Source organism: Helianthus annuus, chromosome 17 (assembly GCF_002127325.2).
Source record: "Helianthus annuus cultivar XRQ/B chromosome 17, HanXRQr2.0-SUNRISE, whole genome shotgun sequence".
In the NCBI taxonomy this organism is placed as follows: Eukaryota; Viridiplantae; Streptophyta; class Magnoliopsida; order Asterales; family Asteraceae; genus Helianthus; species Helianthus annuus.
The window spans coordinates 163,030,099-163,051,109 of record NC_035449.2 but is presented as its reverse complement, the minus strand read 5'-3'; positions in this window follow the sequence as shown (position 1 = coordinate 163,051,109).

Below are 21,011 nucleotides of genomic sequence, written 5' to 3'. Positions count from 1 at the left end.
TTTTGTATGCTAACAAACCTTACCACCGTCAAGTTTTCAAAATGCAAGGGGGACAAGTCTGATATGGAGTTTCTGGAATACATTTTGGGGAATGCACAAGTTTTGAAGGCGGTAACTATCTTCGCTCTTGAAAACTTACTTGTAGAAGAAGACCCGTGGTTCCGTGCACAAGTGCTTAAGTTTCCCAGGGCTTCCCCGCATTGTGAAATCCGTTTTCTGTCTTGGAAATTGCCTCCACGTCAAGTAGTTAGTTAGCTTTTGATGGTTACATTACTAAGACTCATATTTTAATGGTTTCTGAATAATTGTGTCATACTCAGGCAGCCCGAACCCATTAATGTGGCGTTGTAGGCGCATCAAAGGTGATGATTATATGGAGGATGATTCCAATGGTCCAGAACCAAACAATCTGATACCTGACACCTATGGTGACTGATGTGTGTAAAATGCAACATATAAATCACATCAATTAAGGCATAAAACTAACCCTTTTTAAGTACTAATGTTGGAAAAAGAGTGTTTTTGTCTTCCTTTTGTATTTTCAGGATGAAATGAGCTCAAAATCACAAAAGAAGCAAAAAGACAACTAATTCTAGCATAAATACAAGAAAAGGAACAAAAGTAGACTGCCCGGACCCTCAACGGCACCTCCCAAGGCAAAGAAGAGAAAACAGAGACTGAACACGCCCCGTGTCCAGCGAACACGGGGGCGTGCCCAGGAAGCAGCAGAAAAGACAAACCAGTAGAAGCTTCCATTGCCCACCACGGGGCCGTGTCCAGCGGGCACGGGGGCGTGGTGAAAGTACAGCAGGCGCATTAATTGTAATTGCGAATTACAATTAATGAAGATAGAGAATGTCAGACGGGCACGGGGGCGTGTCCAGCGGACACGGGGCCGTGCCCAGCCTTCTGTTCAGCCTATAAATAGGGGTGCTTGGCTTCATTCCATTTCATCCCTTGGCACACCACCTCTCTCACACTTCATCCACCACCCACCACCACCATAACACCATCATCCACCACCATCATCCATTGTCCATCGTAGAGTGTGTGAGTCGTCTCGGGATCCAAGATTGATCGTAAGAGTTCTTGACAATCAAGGCCATGTTTGCCTAAGTCTCTTACATCACTTGGTGAAGACAAGTGTTTAGTATAATACTTTTTATTTTTAATCTTTTGCACTTTTTATTTGGTTTTGTATTAATGACTTTAATAACTAGTTACTTATGTTGAAGGTGATCTTTCCTTATCGTTTGTCCGTGGTGTCTTGGCGTTATTTTACTGTCTATATAAAATAAAAGATTTTCACCATTCATATTTCCACGGTCTATATGGAGGTATGTTGGCTACCTGGTCGGGGGTTAAGGGAACGGTTTGGTAAGGGTCTTGCCCTTGTTCAGCGTTTAGAGGTCCTGCTTGGGACCTGGGTCAAATTTAGTAGGATCTCCTTCAATGCCCATAGGTATTGGATGGCGGGGATCCAAACTCTTTGACCCCCTCATAAGTTAACTACTATTAATACTATAACCCGGCTATTTAGGACTGTATCCCTGCTGACTCAGACTACTTAGCCGAGGGTAACGTCACCGCCAAAAGCGGGGCCTACCACAATTTGCATTAATAACTTAATTCATTATCTTTCAATAATCCGACCCTTTAGGATTGTATCCTTGCTGACTCAAACTACTGGGTTGAGGGTAACGTCGCCTTCAAAAGAGGGGCCTACTACAATAACTAAGATAATCTCTTAAACAAGTGCAAAAGTGCGAAAATAATCAAAGGTTATACTAACACACGTGTCGGATCCAAGTGATTCATCTTGTCTATCTGTTTTTATTTTATTTTATTTTTCAGCATTTAGTTAGTTTTTATTTTTCTTAGTTAAAAACATCTTTCTCACTTTTTGATTTGGTTAGACGTTGAGGATAAACCGGTATTAAAAGCTCTTGTGTCCTTGGACGACCTCGGTATCTTACCAACACTATACTACGTCCACGATGGGTGCACTTGCCCATATGTGTGTTTAGTGTTAGTAAATATCGTGTTTTATAAATTTAAAACTTGGCTAAAAGTGTAAAAAGGGGCTTAAATATACATCTAAAATATATACACGCTAGCACGCATCAAGTTTTTGGCGCCGTTGCCGGGGACACAAGGATTTTAAGAAAGTTAGGAATCAACGGCCTAATCATATTTTTATTTTTCTTTAATTTTTTAGGATTTTTTTTTAGATTTTCAGCTTCTGCAGAGCTCAACACGGGGCCGTGCCTGCTGAACACGCCCCCGTGCTCAATCATTGGAACTGGCAATCCTGTTTTAAGTCAGACAGTAAGCTGAACACGGGGCCGTGTCCACTCAACACGCCCCCGTGCCCAAGATTCAGTTACTGAAAACAGAACCGTTAGATCCCGGCGGTTGGTAATTTCTGACACAAACATGAGTGATAGTAATTCTTTTTACTTTCGGCACTCTTATGGTTTGTGGTGTCGATTATGTGGAGGCGAACATGAGGAATTAAAATGTTATTTTCTCAATTATAGGCCCCCTATATAGACCCACCGATTCCTTGTAACCTTAAGAGGGGCGAAAGTAAAAATAAGCACTATCTCTCCCTCGAATGCGCCCAGCCAGATATTCTAGGAGAAATGCTCCTTGACGAGTTATTTCAACTAGAAGAACTAATTCTCAATTGGTCAAAAGAACTTAGGAAGGATTTTATAGATCCATCCCAAGATGATGACCATGAGGAAATGTTGGAACCGCATTCCGACAACCTCGTTGCTCCCGAAAATACCTTCATACCTAGAAAGGACTTGGACGATAGTCGTCCCTGTGTCGATTGTGCCGTGAAGGACTCCCCATCGACTTCGTTCGGTGCATACATAGACCTAAGCGATTCGGCATACACCTTCTTTAACGAGAGCCCGGAAAAGGGTTGGACTTGTCCACCTAGAATGAAAATAGGAATTACCCTCACCGATAACCTCTTGCGTTCTCGCCTTAGTATAGGACAATTAAGGTATCTTAGGCACTTTGGGGTTGTTCCAACAAATCAAGAGCCACCCGATATAAATTAACTCCTTAGTAAGAGACAAAACTTCATAAAACAGCTTTCCGACACGGGGCCGTGCCCGGCCAACACGCCCCCGTGTCCACCAAAAGATTCCCTTCTGATCAGAACGTCAGAATACGGACAAACTGTGTCAGGATTTCATCTGCACACGGGGCCGTGTCCAGCGGACACGGGGCCGTGTCCAGAAGGCTGTCGTTTTCTATAAATGCAGCCAAAAATCCTGCACATTTGGACCAACTTGGGACAGAGATTTGAAGGAATCTTCTCTCAAACAATCCTAGGTAAGTCTAAAAGAAGTTTCCAACAACCCATCTTGTCCTTTCCTCTTCTAGACATTTCCTTCTTTTTCATCTTTCTTCAAGAACTACCATGAAAAGTTTGAATTCTTCAACCTTTGTGGTAGGAAACAATGAGTTTTGATCATGGAATCTTGGAAAAAAAATGTTGTGTAACATTGTTTAAAGTTATTTATTGCCGAAAAGTCTACATAAATTCAGGAAATAACTTAAAAACCCAAGATTCCTTGCTCCAAAATTCTGCAGAAAGATGAACACGGGGCCGTGCTCAGTGAGCACGGGGCCGTGTCCAGAAACTGTTTCGTCATATAAACTGCTTTTGGTTTATTCTTCGTAGAATGGCGAGTGAGAACAGTGAAACATCATCCGTTCATTCCTCAAACAGCCGAAGGGGAAGAAGGCCCTCCGTTGAAGCTACACTTGTGCACTATGTGATAGCACTGAGGGAAGCTCTCGACGAAATGACGTCAGTAGAGGAGGTCCTCATTGACCGTATTAACGATCTTACGATGGGACTTGAAAGCAGCTTCCAAGAGATTAACCTTTTGCACCAAAGGTTAAACATTCTGGTAGCACCTCCTATGGAACCAGTCCTTCCACAACAAGACTGGAACTTGGCACTCGGGGTTAACAACCCTACCGGGTGGGAAGACTTTCCCGCAGAACCTCCCATGGAAAACCCACAAGAAATTCCAGCGGAAGTTGCAACTCCTCAAACTAATGCAAATGAGCCCTCTTTTCTCCTTCCAAGGGAGGTAGAGGAGTGGCTCGCCGACATATGAGGAGAACCACACCCGGAAGAAGGAGTTCTAAAAAGCCTTATCTAACCAAGATTAGTAGTTTCTTGGAAATTTTGCTAAATTAAAATAAAACATAGGGCTAGAACTCCATAGTTTAATATTTATGTACTTTCATCTTTAACTTTATGTAATGTCTCTCTATGTTCGCAATGTTATGATGGTTTTTAAGATTGATGGTTGTTTTGCGAATAAAACACACTCATGGTGGTAATGGATGAAAAAGGGAACGAGAAAAATGAAACCATGCACGAAGAACAGAGCAACCCGACACAAATCTCCATCACAGAAGGCTCAACACGGGCCGTGCCCAACCAACACGCCCCCGTGCTGAGCCCCCTGCAGAAAAACACCCGGTTCAGGTAACTGGACACGGGCCGTGTTCAGCGGACACGCCCCCGTGTCCAGGCTTCTGTTTCAATTCTCTAATTTTTTTTACTGGCACTTGACCACGGGGCCGTGCCCGGTCAGCACGGGGCCGTGTCCAGGATGCCAGTAACAAAAATCTTTGCTTTTTAAACCACTTTTACACATCCTAATCGACCAAAAACCTTATTTTTGGACACATTGAGGACAATGTGTAATTTAAGTGTGGGGGATGCTAAAACCTTGAATTTTGCAAATCCTAAACACAAGCCTTACACAAAACTCTATTGGAACCGCTAAACACACCAAATTTTTTCAAAAACTTTTTCATTTTTTATTTTTATTTATTTGTCTTAGTTTAAGTTGGGAATAACAAGTTCTAAAAAGGTTATATTTTTACAAGTTTACAACCGATAGCGTCGTGATAACAAAGAACCAACATAAGAAAATTATGAAACGACATAACAAGTCTAGTTAAAATTCGATTATATATACTTGATCACATTAAAAACCCATTCCCACAAAAGTGAGTTTTTGAGCCTTTATTGAGCATAAAAATATACATATTTAGACTAAATGCTCATTTTTCGTTTCTTGTGTGAATAGCCGCTTGGTTCTTACAAATCTAGAACTTGCCACAACAATACATTCCCGGTCCTTACCAACTTAAACCCAAGAAAGTAAATGATGGAGGCATTAGGACTAACCATTTTTCTTTCAAAACCATTATTTTTCATTTTTTTTACCACCTACCCAAAATCCCCCTAGATAGCCCCTTTGAGCCTAAACCTTTCATTTCATTACCCCAAAACCCTTTTTACCCACTAAAAACCATTTTTTATTTTTCACCCTTTATTTTAGTAACAAGCTCGGTTTTTCGTAAACTCACCTTTTTATGTGATGGAAAAAAAAAAACAAAAAAATGATGAAGTCAAAAACAAACAAAAGCTATATAAAAGCTTGTTTGGAGAAATACTTCAAAATAAAAAGTCGCTAAAGACAAGGTATTTTACGAAAACCGACGCTTTTTACGATTTTCGCCCTTTTACTAACCACTAACACAAACCACCCACCTTTAACCCAAGCCTAACCCTTCACCCCAAAAGTCCTCTTGATATTTACAAAGGTAAAAAGTTAAAAAGGAGGAGGATTGATTGCTTGGCAAGCCTATGGAAGGCGTAAGTTCCATGCCGCTCTCGAGTGATTCACTAAAAATATACACCTTCGGCCGAGTGTTGAGTGATCCCCCGTGAGGTATGTGAACTTGTATATAAATGGAATTTTAATAAGACATGCTATGCCCAAATAAGTAATTTATCTTATGAAACGTTCAAAATAAATCATAACGAATAGGATTGTAAATAAATAAAAATAAAACTTACAAAGACCTTGGATTCCTGACACTCTAGGACAAGCTAAAAACTTTCTCTTCTACCTATTCCATTTGGGAGTGTAAGCCACATTTAAAGAGTTTTGCTTGAGGACAAGCAAAAGTTCAAGTGTGGGGGTATTTGATGTGTGTAAAATGCAACATATAAATCACATCAATTAAGGCATAAAACTAACCCTTTTTAAGTACTAATGTTGGAAAAAGAGTGTTTTTGTCTTCCTTTTGTATTTTCAGGATGAAATGAGCTCAAAATCACAAAAGAAGCAAAAAGACAACTAATTCTAGCATAAATACAAGAAAAGGAACAAAAGTAGACTGCTCGGACCCTCAACGGCACCTCCCAAGGCAAAGAAGAGAAAACAGAGACTGAACACGCCCCGTGTCCAGCGAACACGGGGGCGTGCCCAGGAAGCAGCAGAAAAGACAAACAAGTAGAAGCTTCCATTGCCCACCACGGGGCCGTGTCCAGCGGGCACGGGGGCGTGGTGAAAGTACAGCGGGCGCATTAATTGTAATTGCGAATTACAATTAATGAAGAGAGAGAATGTCAGACGGGCACGGGGGCGTGTCCAGCGGACACGGGGCCGTGCCCAGCCTTCTGTTCAGCCTATAAATAGGGGTGCTTGGCTTCATTCCATTTCATCCCTTGGCACACCACCTCTCTCATACTTCATCCACCACCCACCACCACCATAACACCATCATCCACCACCATCATCCATTGTCCATCGTAGAGTGTGTGAGTCGTCTCGGGATCCAAGATTGATCGTAAGAGTTCTTGACAATCAAGGCCATGTTTGCCTAAGTCTCTTACATCACTTGGTGAAGACAAGTGTTTAGTATAATACTTTTTATTTTTAATCTTTTGCACTTTTTATTTGGTTTTGTATTAATGACTTTAATAACTAGTTACTTATGTTGAAGGTGATCTTTCCTTATCGTTTGTCCGTGGTGTCTTGGCGTTATTTTACTGTCTATATAAAATAAAAGATTTTCACCATTCATATTTCCACGGTCTATATGGAGGTATGTTGGCTACCTGGTCGGGGGTTAAGGGAACGGTTTGGTAAGGGTCTTGCCCTTGTTCAGCGTTTAGAGGTCCTGCTTGGGACCTGGGTCAAATTTAGTAGGATCTCCTTCAATGCCCATAGGTATTGGATGGCGGGGATCCAAACTCTTTGACCCCCTCATAAGTTAACTACTATTAATACTATAACCCGGCTATTTAGGACTGTATCCCTGCTGACTCAGACTACTTAGCCGAGGGTAACGTCACCGCCAAAAGCGGGGCCTACCACAATTTGCATTAATGACTTAATTCATTATCTTTCAATAATTCGACCCTTTAGGATTGTATCCTTGCTGACTCAAACTACTGGGTTGAGGGTAACGTCGCCTTCAAAAGAGGGGCCTACTACAATAACTAAGATAATCTCTTAAACAAGTGCAAAAGTGCGAAAATAATCAAAGGTTATACTAACACACGCGTCGGATCCAAGTGATTCATCTTGTCTATCTGTTTTTATTTTATTTTATTTTTCAGCATTTAGTTAGTTTTTATTTTTCTTAGTTAAAAACATCTTTCTCACTTTTTGATTTGGTTAGACGTTGAGGATAAACCGGTATTAAAAGCTCTTGTGTCCTTGGACGACCTCGGTATCTTACCAACACTATACTATGTCCACGATGGGTGCACTTGCCCATATGTGTGTTTAGTGTTAGTAAATATCGTGTTTTATAAATTTAAAACTTGGCTAAAAGTGTAAAAAGGGGCTTAAATATACATCTAAAATATATACACGCTAGCACGCATCAGTGACCCAAGACCCAGTTGCTTGGATTAAGGCTGAAAACATTTAGTTTGAGTTTAGTATTCTGCATCTTTTCATTTGAATTGTTTCCTTTGTTTAATCTGTTTGTTTATCTTGTTTGGGGTTTATTATTTTGATTTCAAACACTTCTAAGTATTTTGTTTAGAGTATTGAAGGAGATAGCCTTTTTTCAAACACTTATCTTTGTTTAATCTTTGATAAGTTGACAGCAAACCTAACTGAGTCCAAAAATAAAGCCCAGAAAACCCAAAATATATCAATTTTCACAAGTCTGGTGAGGCTTAAGCCTCACCGCCTTGTACCGCCTCGGATGACTGAGGTTTAGGTTTTGAATGACCACTATGAGGCTAAGCCTCTTAGGCGTTTTTCCACTGCCTCATACGAGGCGTACGCCTCGAGGCGCGCCTCGAACCGCCTTTTTAAACAATGCATAGTACACATCTAGTTTTGTGCTTGCGGTTCTGGGGCTGAATTGACCAACATGGGTTTACTGTTATGCTTGATTCAATCATGCGCTCTACGTATTTGATAAAATGTCTAAGTAGTGAAGGGTGCAATTAGATGACACTTAGCTGGGTGTTGGTTTTTCTTCCCAAAAGGTTAGGCACCATATGAGGGCACCTGATTTGTTGATCCCGATGGCTAGTCAGGAGGTGTGGCACATGGAACAGCATCAACGGATGTTGCTAATGTAAAAGTGCATGGTAAGTGAGGCCAGGTTAGCGGAGTTGCGCACCCATCTCTCTTTCAGTGGTACCGCATTTGTGACACCCACCGTGGCTATGCAAAGATATCCGCACCCCATCACAAAGCTTGGAACTTGAGATATGCGAGCTTTCCGAATTCAACACAATGGATTCAGGTTATTGGGACTTGTGTTTTGTTTGGCCTAACTGGGGCGGCCTAATTGAACCCTGCTACTAGCCTACTTGTATAAATATGGCCCTCTTCTTTACTACATAACTAGCTTTAAATACAGAGCCGCGTTGCGGCGCGCACAACCAAAACGCGACACACAACGAAATCGTTATTAGTGTGATAACATGTGTGTTTTACATACTCGACCGAATCGTTCTTGGTGTGATAACATGTACGTTTTGCCAGTGGTGGATCAAGAAAATCCTTATAGGGGCAACTTTTTAAAAAAGGTAACAAAATCGAAAAAACGCCAAATTTTTCTACAACTCATAACAGGGTCACGCTAAACCAAATCATTATTGGTGAATAACATGATATGCCAAATGTATTTTTAACAAACTCGGAAATGCATTTCTGGCTCAACGGGCCATGGTTAAGAACTATGATATACTACCTCGATCACCAACTTCAACATACTTGCAAAAAAGTGAAACTGACCTACCTTTTTGTCCAGCTTTTTCAAAGTTCCCAAATCACAGAAACATGAAAGAAATTCATGAAACATATTTAATTAGCTTTCCAAAACAATCTACAATTCAAATAACAACGCTGCACACACAACATTTACAACTTCAAAATCAGAAAAGAAACTTAACAGTTTTCATCTTCTTCTTCTTTTAAGTTGGGTTTAATTTGTAAACATATCTTAAACACCCATAAACGGTTAAAAACTAAACATATATAATTGGCTTCCCATGATACTGCCGCTCCAGCACTCTATACTACCTTGTAGAATCCAACAAATCTTAAACACCCTAAAAAAAGGTTAAAAATGTTGGATAAAATCTCTCTATCAGAGTAATATTCTTGATTAAGGAATCGATGATGTTCTTGTATGAATTGGTGATTGTAAATGTTACATCTGATGATATATATAAACCGAGGGATATACATAGAATAACCGCCTCGATCTATACTATCGGATAATAATAATAATAATAATAATAATAATACATATCATTCTAACTAATTAACTTATAATATATACATATATATATATAAAATCTAGCTTATAAATTTCCTCCAGGATTAACACCCTCCCTTAAGCTGGATTTCACGAAACTGAAGAAGTTCCTTTATGCGCTGAAAATCTTTGAGTTGTAAGGCCTTAGTAAGGATATCCGCTACTTGCTGCTTGGTAGAACAGTAATACAGTTCTATCTGTTCTTTCTTGACTAAATCCCGGATGAAGTGATATTTAACTCTTATATGCTTGCTCTTGCATGATACACCGGGTCCTTGGCTAAGCATATTGTCGACTTATTGTCACAGTATATTACCGGAGGTTGTTTGATCTTTTCCTCTAGTTCATCTAGGAGTCCTTTGAGCCAAAGTGCTTGACATCCGGCCACTGAAAGTGCAATGTACTCCGCTTCTGTGGACGACAGTGCTACTACCTTTTGTTTTTTCGATTGCCAGGCCACTATACTTGATCCGAGATAGAACACATATCCTGATGTGCTTTTGCTGTCATCGATACTCCCTGCATAGTCACTATCACTGAACCCGAGCAGCAGTGAACCTTTGCTTCCCTTTGAGTATACCAAACCTTGATTCATGGTTCCCTTTATGTATCTTAAAATTCTTTTCCCTGCTTCCCAATGACTCCTTTTTGGATATTCCATGAACTGACTGATCTTGTTTACAGCGAACATGATGTCTGGCCTTGTATTGGTTAGATACATGAGGCTGCCAACTAGTCTTCTATAGATATTGGGTTCGATTTCTTCATCAGTATCTTGCTTGGAAAGCCGCAGTCCATATTCCATTGGTGTAGAGATGCTCGTGCAGTCCATCATGTTAAATCTTTCCAATACTCCCTTAGCATATTGATGCTGTGATAGCACAATATCCCCGTCTTTACACATAACTTCCATTCCAAGGAAGTGATGTAGAATTCCCATATCTGTCATCTCGAATTCCCTTTTCATTGACTCTTTGAACTTGCTTAGCATAACTAACGAATCACTTGCAATGATTAAATCATCAACGTAGAGACAAATTATGAGTCTTGCCTTTCCGGTTATTTTTATAAATAACGTATGCTCATAAGTGCATTTCTTGAACCCGCTTGACAGGAAATATCTTTCTATTCTGCTGTACCAAGCCCTCGGTGCTTGTTTTAAACCATAGAGTGCCTTTCTTAGTTTGCACACCTCTCTTTCTTCTCCTTTAATAACATATCCTTTCGGTTGTTTAATGAATACTTGTTCATTTAGATTGCCATTTAGAAAGGCCGTTTTCACATCCATTTGATGCAAATACCATCCATAATGCGCAGCTAATGCTAACACGAGTCTCACCGTATCAAATCTAATTACCGGAGCAAAAACATCTTGGTAATCGACGCCATACTTTTGCTTGTAGCCTTTCACCACCAACCTTGCTTTGTATTTGCTCACTTCTCCATTTTCATCATATTTTGTCTTGTATATCCATTTCACTCCTATAGGTGTTTGATTTTGTGGTGGTTCAACTAATTCCCACGTTTCGTTCTTTAGAATGGACTCTATCTCCCTATCCATAGCTTCCCTCCATTTGATTTGTTTACTCGCTTCTTCATATGTTGTTGGATCAGCATTGGTGAAAAGAACAAAGTTTACTGCATTATTTGAACTTCTGTCTTGGTCATACAATGCCTCTATTTGCTCCCTTGTAAGTGATCTTGTCTTATGATATACATCAGTAACCTTCCTGGTTCTTATGACTTCATTTTCTGACGATGATGAGTCTTCATCTTCAGCTTCATTATGGGTCTCTGTCGGTATGTTTTCATTTTGATTGTTGCTAGTACTTTCACTAGTTAATCTTGAGCTTTCATGTGACTGGTCTGTTTCTTCTGTTCAACTGTTGGATTTTGATCTAACACTACGTCACTTTGATCTTCTGCTACATCGTTCAGATCTTCCTCTCCTGACGTATTAATGTTTATTACCGAGGCAGCTTGCTGATTTCCTTTGTCAGCGATCCAATGTTGGTCTTCATTAAATACAACATCTCTACTTACAATTGTTTTCTTCGTTGCTGGATTATAAAGTTTATAAGCTTTACTATTTTCGCTGTAACCGATGAGAATAGTTCTTACAGTCTTATCATCCAGCTTGCTTCGTTGTTGTTTGGGAACTTGTGCATAAGCCACACAACCGAATACTCTTAAGTGCTCAACATTAGGTTTCCTTCCACTCCAAGCCTCTTGCGGTGTTTTGTCGTGTTTTGTCGGCTACACTTTTTGTTATTGCTCGGTTCAGTAAATACGTTGCACATGACACTGCCTCGACCCAATACACATTTGGCAAACCCTTCATTTTTAACATACTTCTACTCAACTCCATGAGAGTTCTGTTTTTTCTCTCGGCCACGCCATTTTGCTGAGGTGTGTAACTTGTGGTAAGTTGATGGCGAATCCCACTTGTCCTAAGTAATGCTTGAAATGCATCTCCACAATATTCTCCTCCCCTATCCGTTCGTATACATTTTATCTTGTGACCACTTTGGTTTTCAACCAGTGCCTTGAACAGTTTGAACGTTGCTAAAGCTTCCGATTTAAGTTTTAGAAAATAAGTCCATGTTTTTCTGCTGTGGTCATCGATAAAGGTTATAAAGTACCTGCGACCGCCTATTGATTAAGTTCTTATTGGTCCGCATATATCTGAATATATAAGTTGTAATGGTTCCTTTGCTCTCCATGTTGCATGTTTGATAAAGGGTTTCCCAGCATGTATACCAAACATACATCCCTCACATACTGTATTTAATTTGTTAATCTTGGGTAGCCCTCTTACAGTACCATTCATACTCATGTCATGCAATGTTTCAAGGTTCAAATGTCCGAACCTCCTATGCCATAACTCTGAAGTGGTTTCAGTAGTTGTTACATTGCACACCCGTGGAATCAAATCTTGCTCCATGTTCAGTGGGAACATCTTGTTACCAGTCATCTTTATCGTTCCTACATGTGATCCAAGGGAATCCTTAATGGTACACTCTTGATTATTAAATCTCACATCATATCCTTTTTGAATAAGTTGGCCGATGCTTAAAAGATTGTGTTTTAGGCCTTCCACATAAAATACATTGGGAACCCGTCTCTCTATTCCCTTAACTTTTATTAACACATCTCCGCACCCGAGAACCTTCAATCTCTTATCATCTCTAGTTCTTACTTCACGTCGTTCAGAACCATTTAGTGTAATAAATAAGCTTTTATCTCCAGTCATGTGATTACTACACCCACTGTCAAGATACCAACAATCACCTTTTATAACTTCTTCGACGTTGAATATCATGAACATTGTGTCATCATTTTCGCCTTCTTGTTCATCAGTATGCATGAGTGCTCGTTGGATTTATCATCTTCACTCCTTTTATTGCAGAATCGTGCCACATGTCCTAATTTTTGACAGTTAAAACACCGAATGGAATTATTATTGAACTTTCCTCTTCCTTTACCCCGTCCTCTGCCGCTATATTCTGATCTTGACTGCCTTGTTCTGTCTTGTTGATCGCTTTGTATTTGAAACGCTTGTTCGGTTGAAACATCATCATATTGTTTCAAACGTAACTCATGTGATTGTAGAATTCCCTGTAGTTCTTTGGTAGAAATTGAATTCAGATCTTTAGATTCTTCTATTGCAACAACTACCGATTCATATTTTCGTGTTAAACTTCTTAAAATTTCTCTACAACCCTTTGTTCTTCTACACGTTCTTCGTTTAGTCGAAGTTGATTGACTATTACTGCCATACGATTAATATAGTCCTCTATAGATTCACTATCTTTCATTTTTAAGGCATCGAATTCACATCTAAGGGTTTGTAACCGTACCATTTTTACCCTGTTCTCTCCTCTATATGCCTTGTGCAGTATTTCCCACGCCTCCTTTGAAGTTTTGCACGTCGCCACCCGCTCGAATATTGTTTCACTTACAGCCTGAAACATTATGTGCAACGCTTTTCTATCTTTCTTGATCTTCTCCCTCTGAATATTTTGATCGCTTTCTGATGCATTTGTCGGCAGATCTGTGTAACCTTCTTCCACTATTGTCCATAATTCCTGTGATTCTAATAACACTCTCATCTGTATATGCCAATGATAGTAATTTGGCCCTAGTAATTTCGGAATCTGAGTTTGAATTCCGCCGTTGGTCGTCATGTGTAAATTAAGGTTTTGTTCTTTGAAGGAAAAAATGAATTGCAGATCTTGTATTCAGCGATCGGTGGCTCTGATACCACTTTGTTGGATAAAATCTCTCTATCAGAGTAATATTCTTGATTAAGGAATCGATGATGTTCTTGTATGAATTGGTGATTGTAAATGTTACATCTGATGATATATATAAACCGAGGGATATACATAGAATAACCGCCTCGATCTATACTATCGGATAATAATAATAATAATACATATCATTCTAACTAATTAACTTATAATATATACATATATATATAAAATCTAGCTTATAAATTTCCTCCAGGATTAACAAAAAAATTGTCAATTTCGGGCATTAATTTGTAAGGCTTCGGCTAAAGAATCGCCACTGAAAAACTATCTAGACACCACTAACGTGTCATATGGGCCGTATAAAATCATATGAGTTGTCGAATCTTTGAACGTTTCATAGAAAAATATGAAAAACAACATAAACTAAACTCATATAACCCACGTGCAATCATTATTTCATAGAGAAGTTCAATAGGAAGAGTTATTGTAGGGTTTTTCGTTACCTCCAGAGCTGCTGTCGAATCTTTAATCGTTGGGCATCGATTATGACTGAAGATGATTATAAATGGCCACAGGGCTCAAATCAGAGTTGATAGTCGCAGATCCTGAATAACTATATTTTTGCTTGTGGATATGAAGAAATAACTACAGCTTTTCTGAAAGATGAAGCAACAGATGGGGATATGAAAAAAGACCACCGCATGTAAAATGGCTTCTTGTGACGCATGGGCTAAGAAAGACTGTGGTAGACGCATGGTATCTCCTCCCTATGCCAACGAGATCCCATCACCCTCATCCTGCACCAGTTAGAGTCTTTTACTATTCAAAGCGCTCTTCGATGAGCTGCATACTAAGGAATGCATTAATGGCTTTACCTTTTAAGAAGGCATGAGAATATATATATGTGTGTGTGTGTGTGTATAAACTACTTATTTTGGAACACAACATTGTAAGACTCATTATCTAGGAAAAACAAAACCAAATCAAAAGGCGAAATTTAGAAGTCCCAAAGTACGCGATATGTAGAACCCATTTTTCAAGTTTTGAGTAAAACGTATCATCAAAAGTATTAAGATACGAAGTTCATGTTAACGCCGCACGATCATTCTTACAGGTATATATATCCTAGTAGCTTTTAAAATCATATTTTGACCCATTTGGGTTATACCATGCGTTCGTACGGGAGTTTGATCAGTAAGTAGCTCTTTTTGTTCATATAAACTTATACTCCATTACTTCTATCTTAAAATCATTTTGTTACAGAATCATATCAATTTGTAAATGTTATCCAAAATAAACTTTTTAAATGCAAACGTGTGTTTTTTTTAAATTCTATCTACTACATACTCACACCATATGCATACAAATGGATTGAATGCGTAAGAATAGTAAACGTTAAACAACGTACCTTGGTAACTATATAAGGAGTTGTTTTTCTTCGTTTATAAGACATTTCCATAGAGCCTATAAGACAACAAACTGAAGTAATTAAAGTTAATAACCTTATACAACTCAAGTAAAAAAAAATAAAAACCCAAACAATGATAGATTTATGCAATTCAAGTATTCAGTTTTGACTACCAATTTCTTTCAAGAAATCTACTAAATAAGTAACTGAACCTGATATTCAAGAACACCCAACAAAAAAAGAGTGAAGCATAATTCAAACAAAAGTTTGTAAATGGAAAACCCAAAAATTCCCATTTGAAAGTATGTATTCAGTGAGAAGATAGGTAAACTTATTTGATTGTCTTAAAAGTTCAATGGAATTTATTCATATTTACCTGTCAATACCAACTATAGATACTCTCATATAAAATCACGTATATAAATGGCACATCTAATAAAAAATCAAGTTTCACATAATCACAACTAATTTGAACTAAAATCATAACTTTAAAGTTAAAAAGGGAAAAAACTAACCTGTTGCCGTTGCCAGTAAGGTCACAACTGTAGTAGCCGGACTGCCAAAGGATGTCGGGGAAAACCGACAGCGGCGGCTGGCACCATTGATGTTCCCTGCTTCTCTTTCTTTCTCCTTCCTCTAGGGTTAATAACCAAATCTTTAGTATGTATTTGGGTTCATAACCAACTGATGCGTGTGTAGTGTAATATATTTTTAATGTATAATTAAGCCCTTTTTACACCTTTAGCCAAGTTTTAAATTTATAAAACACGATATTCACTAACACTAAACACACATATGGGCAAGTGCACCCATCGTGGACGTAGTATAGTGTTGGTAAGATACCGAGGTCGTCCAACGACACAAGAGCTTTTAATACCGGTTTATCCTCAACGTCTAATCAAATCAAAAAGTGAGAAAAATGTTTTTAAACTAAGAAAATAAAAACTAACTAAATGCTGAAAAATAAAATAAAATAAAAACAGATAGACAAGATGAATCACTTGGATCCGACACGTGTATTAGTATAACCTTTGATTATTTTCGCACTTTTGCACTTGTTTAAGAGATTATCTTAGTTATTGTAGTAGGCCCCTCTTTTGAAGGCGACGTTACCCTCAACCTAGTAGTTTGAGTCAGCAAGGATACAATCCTAAAGGGTCGGATTATTGAAAGATAATGAATTAAGTTATTAATGCAAATTGTGGTAGGCCCCGCTTTCGGCGGTGACGTTACCCTCGGCTAAGTAGTCTGAGTCAGCAGGGATACAATCCTAAATAGCCGGGTTATAGTATTAATAGTAGTTAACTTATGAGGGGGTCAAAGAGTTTGGATCCCCGCCATCCAATACCTATGGGCATTGAAGGAGATCCTACTAAATTTGACCCAGGTTCCAAGCAGGACCTCTAAACGCTGAACAAGGGCAAGACCCTTACCAAACCGTTCCCTTAACCCCCGACCAGGTAGCCAACATACCTCCATATAGACCGTGGAGATATGAATGGTGAAAATCTTTTATTTTATATAGACAGTAAAATAATGCCAAGACACCACGGACAAACGATAAGGAAAGATCACCTTCAACATAAGTAACTAGTTATTAAAGTCATTAATACAAAACCAAATAAAAAGTGCAAAAGATTAAAAATAAAAAGTATTATACTAAACACTTGTCTTCACCAAGTGATGTAAGAGACTTAGGCAAACATGGCCTTGATTGTCAAGAACTCTTACTATCAATCTTGGATCCCGAGACGACTCACACACTCTACGATGGACAATGGATGATGGTGGTGGATGATGGTGTTATGGTGGTGGTGGGTGGTGGATGAAGTGTGAGAGAGGTGGTGTGCCAAGGGATGAGTTGAAATGGCTCCAAGAACTCCTATTTATAGGCTGAACAGAAGCCTAGGCACGGCCCCGTGTCCGCTGGACACGGCCCCGTGCCCGTCTGACACTCTCTCTCTTCATTAATTGTAATTCGCAATTACAATAAATGCACCTGCAGCACTATGACCACGCCCCCGTGTCCGCTGGGCACGGCCCCGTGGTGGGCAATAGAAGCTTCTACCACTTTGTCTTTTGTGCCAGGGCTGACCATTCTGGACACTGCCCCGTGCTCGCTGAGCACGGCCCCGTGTTGAGCTGGACACGCCCCGTGTCTGCTGGACACAGCCCCGTGCTCAGCTGGGCACAGCCCCGTTCTCAGCTGGGCACAGCCCCATGCTCAGCTTTCTTCTTGTTTTTGCTTTGGGAGATGCTGTCGAGGAGTCGGGCATGCCACGTTTCTTCCTTTTCTTTGTATTTATGTTGGATTTGGCTGCATCTTTGCTTCTTTTGTTCATTTAAGCTCTTTTAACCCTGAAAATACAAAAGGAAGACAAAAGTACACTTTTTCCAACATTAGTACTTAAAAAGGGTTAGTTTTATGGCTCATTTGATGTAATTTATATGTTGCATTTTACTCACATCAAATACCCCCACACTTGAATCTTTGCTTGTCCTCAAGCAAAACTCTTTAATATGTGGCTTACACTCCCAAATGGAATGGGTAGAAGAGAAGGTTTTGGGCTTGTCTTGAGTGTCGGGAATCCAAGATCTTTATTGGGTTTTATTTTTATACTATTTACAATCCTATTCGTTATGATTTATTTAGAACGTTTCATAACAGAAATTACTTATTTGGGCATAACATGCCTTTTTAAAATTTCATTTATATACAAGTTCACATACCTCACGGGGGATCACTCAACACTCGGCCGAAGGTGTATTTTTAGTGAATCACTCGAGAGCGGCATGGAACTTACGCCTTCCATAGGCTTGCCAAGCAATCAATCCTCCTCCTTTTTAACTTTTTACCTTTGTAAATATCAAGAGGACTTTTTGGGTGAAGGGTTAGGCTTGGGTTAAAGGTGGGTGGTTGGGTTAGTGGTTAGTAAAAGGGCGAAAATCGTAAAAAGCGTCGGTTCTCGTAACACACCTTGTTTTTAGTGACTCTTTATTTTGAAGTATTTTTCAAACAAGCTTTTACTTGTAAAGCTTTTGTTTGTTTTTAACTTCATCATTTTTCATTTTTTTTTGTTTTGATCAGTCACATAAGATAGCGAGCTTGAAAAAAAACCGAGCTTGTTACTAAAATAAAGGGTGAAAAATAAAAAAGGGTTTTTGGTGGGTAAAAAGGTTTTTAGGGTAATGAAATGAAAGGTTTAGGCTCAAAGGGGCTAACTAGGGGGGTTTTGGGTAGGTGGTAAAAAAAAACGAAAAATAATGGTGTAGAAAGAAAAATAAGGTTAGTCCTAATGCCTCCATCACTTACTTACTTGGGTTTAAGTTGGTAAGGACCGGGAATGTATCGTCGTGGCAAGTTCTAGAGTTGTAAGAACCAAGCGGCTATTCACACAAGAAACGAAAAATGAGCATTTAGTCTAAAGATGTAAATTTGTATGCTCAATAAAGGCTCAAAACTCACTTTTGTGGGAATGGGTTTTTAATGTGATCAAGTATATATAATCGAATTTTTAGCTAGACTTGTTATGCCGTTTCGTAATTTTCTTATGTTGGTTCTTTGTTATCATGACGCTATCAGTTGTAAATTTGTAAAAATATAACCTTTTTAGAACTTGTTATTCCCAAATTAAACCAAGACAAGTAAAAAAAACGAAAAGTTTTTGAAAAAATTTGGGGTGTTTAGCGGTTCCAATAGAGTTTTGTGTAAGGCTTGTAATTAGGACTTGCAAAATTCAAGGTTTTAGCATCCCCCCACACTTAAATTACACATTGTCCTCAATGTGTCCCAAAAATAAGTTTTTCGGTTGATTAAAATGTGTAAAAGTGGGTTAAAAACAAGATTTTATGGTACTGGGTAGCTGAACACGGGGTGGTGTTGGCTGAGCACGACCCTGTGTCTAGACTGCCAGTACCAAAAGTAAACAGAAGGCTGGGCACGGGGGCGTGTTCAGTGAGCACGGCCCCGTGTCCAGATACCTGAACTGGGCATTTCTGCAGAGTTTTGGGCACCGGGGCGTGTTGGGTGAGCACGGCCCCGTGCTGAACTTTCTGTAATGAAGAAAAATTGTCGAGAGGCTCTGTTTTTGTGCTTGGGGTGTTGGTTCCAGCTTCCCTTAGTGTCCTTCACCATCCCGAGTGTGTTTTATTCCTGAAAATTAAAAACTAAACTAGAAAACATAAAGGTTAATCTAAACTAAACTACGGATAGTTCCGCGGAATGCCTCCGTGGTGCGCCACGTTTATAAGGGTCCTTGGCTAGACCCTCCTTATCGGGTGGTTCTGGCTCATCTTTAATTAGGGGGTCATTATTGCCAAAAGGATATTTCATTGAGCGCTCAAGATCTATGCTCCTTTTGAATGCCCCTAATTGAAGAGGTAGATTGTTGTACTTCCGGTTTTTCAAAGCTTTATGAGTTTGTACAAAAGGTTTTCCCAAGACTAAAGGAGCGTCATCGAAGATGACAAAGTCGGTTGGGATTACCATTTGATTTGTTTGAACCAAAACATCTTCAACTACACCGATTGATTTTAGCACTTTCCGATCGGATAGAAAAATGGGTATTTGAAGTGGAGCAAAATCACTAATACTTAATTTTTCAAAAATGTAGTTAGGCATTATGTTAACACAAAGATCTTATCAATGGTGATATTACTAATAAATGAATTTTGAAAGAAACATGGAACCGGTGTAATGCTAATTTCAAAAGGGTCTTCTTTTATTAGCGAAGTTTGATCATGGGTTAACTTAACACTTACTAATTCTTTGATTTTAGCACTAGTGTTTAACTCTTTTAAAAACTTTGCATGAGGGGTTACTAAACAATGATTTTCGAAAGTAGGTGACAAGAGGTTAATTTCTTCAAAATTAGACTCTTCATGAATTTTAACATTATCGGACTCACCTTTTTCATTGTTTAACTCATGTGTCGGTTTTTCACTTTCTTGTTCTTCCATTTTTACATTTTCAACTATCTCTACGTTATTATTACTGTTTAACTCTTGTCTTGCGCGGGACTCCTCTTCCCTTGCACGAGATTCTTTCATGTAACGTTCGATAGTTTTAATGTGTTCTAATATCCTATTGGTCACTTCAGTGAGAGAAAAAGAATTGAGATCCTCAAAGCTTGAATCCGGTTGTTCGATCCTTGGCTCCTCATAGTACTCATATGAAGTAGATGGTTTACACCATCGTTCTTCATTGAAAGTATATGATGGATAAGGGTCGAAACTTTGTTCTTCATAGTACTCATATGAGGTGGGTTGTTCACGCCATGGTTCCTCATAATGAGAGTATGAAGGTGGTGGCTCATATCTTGAATCTTCAAAGTATGAGTATGAAGGCTCATTCCTTGGTTCATCAAAATATGAGTATGAGGGAGGAGGTTCATACCTTTGGTCTTCATAGGATGTGTATGAAGTTGATGGTTCGTACCTGGGTTCCTCATAATAGTTGTATGAATTGGATGGTTGATATGAAGTATTATATTGAACCGAGCGTGTGTTACGACAATTAGTGCAATAATTACCCCTATAATCATCCTCATCATAGGTGTAGTTGTAACCTCTTGAGTATTGATCCATAAGAATCACTCAACAGACCACAACTGAGTCTCGGGACCAGAAAACAAAAATAAGGACGGAAACAGAAGCTGGACACGGCCCCGTGTCGGGTGAACACGGCCCCGTGTTCAGGGTCTGTATCTGGG